Below are 6,969 nucleotides of genomic sequence, written 5' to 3'. Positions count from 1 at the left end.
GGCTGAGGGGCCCACGGCCTCGGGGGGAGGCCGCGGGAGGGGGGCCCGAGGCCGGGCCCTGCTCGAGGCCTAGCGCTGCGTCGAGGCCCCTGGCGCCTCACCACCATCTCCTCAGGCGGGCTACTGCGCTTCCCACTCGCCTCCTGTCAGGACTGTCCCGCAGGGAGGCTTGGCCTGCCTGACAGGGCCCTCAGGGCTGGCAGGGGGGGCGGCTGCTGCTGGAGCAGAGTCTGGCCCTCCTGGCTGTTAGGAGGTGGTTGGCCTTGGCAGAGGTGGTCTCCAGCCAAAATCGCCCAGTTGTAGCAGGTGTTGTCTTTGGCTTGTTCGGCCTTAGCTGCGCCTCTGGAATTTGGGAGTGTTCATTGCGTCTTGGACTCACCAGGCGCCATAGGGTGGCAGCATGGTGAGGACTCTGCAACCATCTCTACATCTAGGGATAATTACATTACAGACGTTGTAGTTAGGTCTTGGTGTCTTTAACCGCAAGATTATTTTAGTGGCTAGCTAGCAGTGTTGTCAAGAGCCAAGCCTGCCACCTTTGCCTTAGTAGCCTTTAGTTTTCTTGGGAAAGGTAAGGATGCTGATGTGGTTATGGGACTGAAACCTGTCATCCATAAAGATTAACATGTTTGATAGCCAGTGACACTCAAACGTGTTTTGATGGCTGTGTCTCCAAGCAATCAGAAGGTACATTTAATGATGAAAAAGGCTTCCAAGGTCCAAAAATCATTAGAGGCCTCTTTAATGAAACTATTCCTTATCTCTACATTTTATGTCCCTTCTGTGAGACTCGTAATCGGAAGTTGGCACAGGTTTCATCCCTCGGGGATGGCTTCAAGGGGGAGGCTGAGGATTAAATTGCCATAAAGTTCTCCACTGCTTCTGTGGAGGTTTCCTGGAAGACAGGACAGAGGCAGGTGGACACAGCAGTACAGACTGACGTAGGGAGCTGTCCACCGAGGTGTGAGGGCTTTGCTTAAGTGGATACTTAAGCCTGGATCTAACTTTATGTATTTAAATGATCCAAATACAATCAGCGCAACTATATAAATGCTTAAAATTGTGCATTTGCTTAAGTACATTGCTGGATCAGTGCCATCTAAGTTTCCTGTGCTGTCAAGCCAACATGTCATCAGTGACTACATTTCTCCCTAGCATAAATTCAAATGGTTTATATCTTTAATAATGAGCTTATTATTGTGAATAATTTAGGAATGATAGAACATACAGCTTTTAACAGTGTACAGTACAGGCTGAATACTAAAGATAGTATGCTTAAAACAGATAATGCATGTTTTTTATTAATAGTTAAGGTATTTAACAAAATATGAGTATACATTTTATAACCCTGTTAACATTTCTATCTTCAGCATATTTGGAAATGTTATTTTATTTATTCTTAAAACACTCTTATGAATTTGGTAAGTCGTGTGCTTCCCAAATGGACCCCCTTGCTGTGATACCCCTGTGTTGCTAGAATGTGATTTATTATTCTGCGGTTCATTAAATGAGCCCATTAATTTTCTTCTGATGGTCTTCATGAGTTACCAGTCATTCTTCCTGGTTTACACAAGGCACCAGGCTACTTCACCTCATGCTGGATGGAAGTGTTTTCATTTAACTGTCTATCTGTCACCTATAAATCATATATGTATGCAATACAAAGGGCTGCATTCTCTTCTGTGGTTATGCCACTGATAATAATAACAAACATCATTACCGCTAGTTATGCATTTGTATTCCTGATTGTGCTTTGCAGCCTCTGCCTTAGATGAAGTATTATTTAATTATTTAATATAATAATAGCAATTTTCACTTGCCTTTTCAAAAAAAGATAATCTGGAAGCAGAAGCTATGAATAAAAAGTGATTTTTTCCTTAAATGAAGGGGAAAACAGCCAGCCACACTGGCATTGCTAGCGATGGGAAAAAATAAGTTTGTAAATGGAATTCAGATGTTGACAGCAGCAAGGATTTACCAATGAAGTTTTATATTACTGACTGATGAATAATGATTGTGTTTACCACTGATAAAATTATCATCTGCTAATCCTAAACTTGATTTCTTCCTTCCTTGTAAATGCAATGTTTCTTACACCTAAGGTAAAAAGCAAGGTTAAAAAAAAAAAAAAAAAGAAGAAACCATAAAAATTCACCAGGGTGGTTTTGTCTTTATCCAGTGTATGTTCTGCAGATACCAAATTCAAATGAAATTAATGACAGGGAGAATGCAGCTGTTTTAAATCACATCACCATTGGCGACTTATTTTTCATTTTTGCCATGTCCAGCTGGAACAGAAGGAAAGCCCTCTATTTGGGGAGTGTGGTAGAATGAGAAATTTTTAGTTGCTATTGAAATGCATAAATTCATGAGGGTAGAAAGACAGAATTCTGATATTCTTGCTCCAAAAAGAAAATTCCTATTTCTTTAGGGATAAAAATAATTGTGAAATATGTATGTTTTAAAACACGACACACAGGTGGACTTTTGGGTTTCATCTAGTACCAACTCTGTGTGCATTGGGGGCAGTCTACCAGATCTGTTGAACTACAGGTGTCTACTTTGATGATCTGTGGCTGAAAGAAGCAGGAAACTAACAAGTCTTGAAGTAGAAAGAAGGCAAATACCTGCAAAGACATCAAAAATGCTATTTTCCTCAGGGCTCATTCACCCAAGAAAAACAAGCCATGTTGAGATCAGCACACACAAACCAGTCTTAAGCGTGACAGTCAAACAGTTCCAGCTGTGCCTCTCAACCAAATGAACGCTCAAGCATTTTCCTAATGTAATGTAGGTTTTAGTAAAAAGTTTGATGTAGGAACACTCAGTTGATAAATTGCACGTTCTGAAGATAGTGAGTTGGAATATTGGATTTTGCTTCTGCAGGTAGCCAGTGTTTTGGACAGTTGCCATGTAAGTTTCTTTGCCAGGGGTCTAAGATTGGAACCACCTGCAGGAAAAAGTGAAAAAGTTTCAACATGCAGTTTCAGAGTAACAGCAACTCCATGGAAGGATGTACTTCAGCTCTGAAAGTGGAACAAGATGTAGTAGACTTTTTCTAGTTCTTAAGTATATTAAAAAAATAGCATGGGGCTGGCCAGAAGAACAAATAAAGGTTTTGAAGAAGCAGAAATTTTCACTAGAATATGTTTGAAGGAAATAAGCTTTGAGAATGCCACTAACAATTTGAAAACAAAATTACGTATGTAACCTCTTTTTTTCTTGTGGCAGCTTGGCTGAGTAAGGTACATCAAGGGAGACAGATGCTTACACAGGAAGGCATGCTGGCTGCCCCAGATACCCCAAGATTACTACAATCAAGTGACATTTTCCCTGATTTTTTTCAGTTTCTTTAATATATTAATTTGTTGCTTTACATACAGGACATTTCCCTGTTTTGTGTTGATTACAGAACTTTCTCTCCATTTAATTTATCCACTGAATTAATACTTAGGTTCAGTTTATATTGTTTGTTATAAATTCAAAGTTAACTAGTATTCTTTAGAATTGAATGTTTAAAACATCCACGTGTTCTATATTTTAACTTACATATAAAGTTTTGAACTTTGTTTTTCATTTTTTTCAGACAAACATTGAAATAAATGTCTCTAGCTCTTCCTAAAATGCTTTACCCAACCTCCTCATGAAGTAGAAATCAAATGTGTTGTTTTACCTCAGAAGACTGGATTTGGGGAATTCTCCATTAAATGTTTTTCCTTAATACTTTGCACAAATGGGTCACTGTGATGCCTGAGGATGCTTATTAATTGGTTCCATGCTCAATTTAATTTTCAAATACATTGTAACTCATTTACATTTACAGGGTGTAACATAGAGCACGAATTTTCATTAGTTTATAGCTATAAATTTCCCCCTTCTCTCCAAAATTTCTCCCTGATAACTAAATGTGTAGCAGATTTCTTCCCATGTCCACTGTTGTTTCTGTACAACCTAGTGGATAGTGAAGGATAGAAATGGGTGACCAGGAGTTACTTAAGCTGTTTTAAACCACATAGCTATCAAATGCGTAAGCCTCAGTCACCACTCATGTCTTTGAAAAGATTGCTAAAAATCGTTAAAAACTCTTACATTTCTATTTTTAGGGTGAAAATCTGTCAAGCTGTTTCAGTATGTTGCAGAGAAGTAAGGAATGCATTTTCTTTTTGTTTGGTCACTGAGGAATCTTTTAAGTCTTTTTTTTTCCTTTTTTTTTTAAAAACTTTCTTACTTAAATGAGCTATTACAATATCTCATTGATTAACTAGGGGACTTGATTAACTCTTGGAGCTATGCACTTGGAGTTACATTTATAAAGATACTCTGAAAAGAAACGGCCCTGTGAACAAAGGATATCCTTAGCATTCACACTGAAGTTTTGGACCCGTTTGCCCAAGAACATGTATCACAATTACAAGCTCTTCTTTGAATGCATATTTGTGCAACAGGGGTAAATACTGAGGTAGACCAAACCTAAACATTTCTTTTTTAAGGGCACCAAACATTTGAAGGGCTACTAAGGCATGTTACGGTCCAGCCCATCAGCTAATACAGGTCTCTCCCCTAACTGCGCAACAAGGTACAGATAAGGAGTGTGGTTCCTTTCCTTAAAAAGCTGCTAAGACAGGGCAATTTTTTACTAAGAGCTACTAGTACTTGTCCTGAAAGAACGACAGTATTATCTGCAAAATATGAGCTAATTACTTAGGCAAATAACCTACCACTGCAGAAGAAACCTACTCAAGGGAGGTCTTAATAAAAATAGAGTTAGAGGCCTCTTGCCTACAGGACTCTGGGATTTGGCCCAGGATCAAGATATTTCTCTGCAGGAAGCTGTTGTGGCTATAAAAATGTCTGTCTTTTTAATCATTGGGTTTGTTTGTCTTGTCAAGTCCCAGCTGAGATTTCCCTTTGCAGTTTCTCTAAACATCTGGTTGTTGTCATTTAGTTGTTATCAACCTTGAAGTAAAAGATTGGGCTCTCCAAGATTATGCAATTTCTTTAAACATTATGAAATTATTAAAAATAATAGATGTGTGGCATTTTGTACTTGTTTCAGCTTCAAGCTGTGTGCTCTCCATAAACATGAGGCTTAGCATATTGCCTCTTAAAAAGAAAAACTGTGATTCCTTCAGATAGTGGGACTGTGGGATTTAACAGAAATCTCTATTGTAAGACTTGTGATAAAATTTGTCAAAAAGTTGTCAAAAACATAATTTATTATTACATGCACCGATATTTCACTCTGCCAGTGGAATTGTCATGTAGAGTACTATTTTATATAACAATTAAAGAACAATAATGTGGTTTGCAAATATTAATGAAGTTTGAAGAAGGCTGTCAACATTTGTGTTGCAGATGATCACTTTGCCAACTTGCATCAATTAATGCATCGAGACCTGCTTCCATGCTGTTTTAAAATAAATTCATGCTAACACTTTTCAGCCTGCCTCTGAATCCACATAAGGTTGGGAACAAATATCCAGATAAATAAACTGAGAAAGGAATTCTGAAAACTTTATTTAGAATGCATTAGACATTTCTAGCTTCCAGGCTAATTCTGATAATGGTGGTGTTATTTCAGGAAAAACACCTCTCCACTTCCAAATTTTTCCATTTTTTCATAATCCCTTCCCTTTCATAATCCTATAATCCATAATACTTGATAGTCCTACTTTGCTATTTAATGTGCCTATTCTCTGTTTCACATGTGATGTGGTAGTGATTTGTTAATATGGATCCATAGTAGACTTCTACAGAGCTACACATCCTTCCAATTTGTCAGTGAATCATTACATAGCTATTTTTTGATTTTACAGTTTTGTAGGTATCTTTACACCAAACTTAAGAGTTGTTTTATATAAGCTATATGCTTAGTTAGGAGGAAGGTGTGAGGCACAACATCAAACTTCTCACTATAACTAAGAAACACGTTCTTTTCTACTTCTCCCCTTTTGATCAAAGTTTTATCATAGAAATAAACTTATGTGCTGTGATTTGTTCTTGATAATTACAGGCTAGTTGTCTCTAAGTTATTTTCAGATTCCAACAAACTGTTGAACAATTTTCCAGGGAGCAAAGTGAAGATGAATGGTATATATTTCCCAGTTTCTTCTTTTGAAGGTAGGCTGTGATTGACTCTTTTTTGTCTTCTGCAACCTAATTTATCCTCTACAAATTCTCAAAAAATAAATTCTAGTGTCTCCATTGACTCCAGAGTTGTTGTGGATGAGTTGCTTAAACTACAAATTGGGCCAGTAATTGGCTAGTTTTCATTTTTGGGTACTCAGCATAAAACGTCTGCAGCCAAATTTGCAGAAGGGACAAGTGAGCTGCTTATGTTGGTATAAATAAGCTACATGCTTGTGCTTTTTTTAAAGTGGGCATTGAAATTTACTAATTGGTTTTGGTCAATGGAGTTATAATTCTCCTCTTTGTCAAGTCAGCACTTGTCAAATAAGCTAAACAACGCCACCTAACATAGTGGGTATTGCGCAGATAAATTTAATAGTGTTTACAGAATACTGGTATGGCAAGGTTCATATACAGCAATTAAAAAAAATTGCATTTTGTGCTTGGTTGGAATGTGTTGGGTTTTTTTTTTTTATAAGCTCGGGGTTATGCACTAAATATTAATGGTTAAAAATGTATTAACTACTCAATGAATTTAATTAAGTGTGTATCTTATGAAAAAATAATGGTGAGTTATTTCACAATGTTGGATTTACAATGCACATTTAAAAGGCAACTGAATTTAATTTATATCAGCATAAAAGGGGATTGAATTTAATTTATATTGACACTCTTAACTGTAGCTTTTATTAACGAATGCTTGACTTTGCAAAAACAATGGCCTCCTAATATTTTTTCCTGATCATAATTCTTTACCAGGCCTTATTCTGCCCTCATCTCTGTGGTGTGTGAAGGTTTTTGCAGCTGTCCATTGGATGATCTGACTCTTGCTTGTCATGT

This window comes from Haliaeetus leucocephalus, unplaced genomic scaffold, assembly GCF_000737465.1.
Source record: "Haliaeetus leucocephalus isolate CR32 unplaced genomic scaffold, Haliaeetus_leucocephalus-4.0 Scaffold219, whole genome shotgun sequence".
Classification (NCBI taxonomy): domain Eukaryota; kingdom Metazoa; phylum Chordata; class Aves; order Accipitriformes; family Accipitridae; genus Haliaeetus; species Haliaeetus leucocephalus.
The sequence above is the reverse complement of the archived record's forward strand: the minus strand, read 5'-3'. Positions refer to the sequence as shown.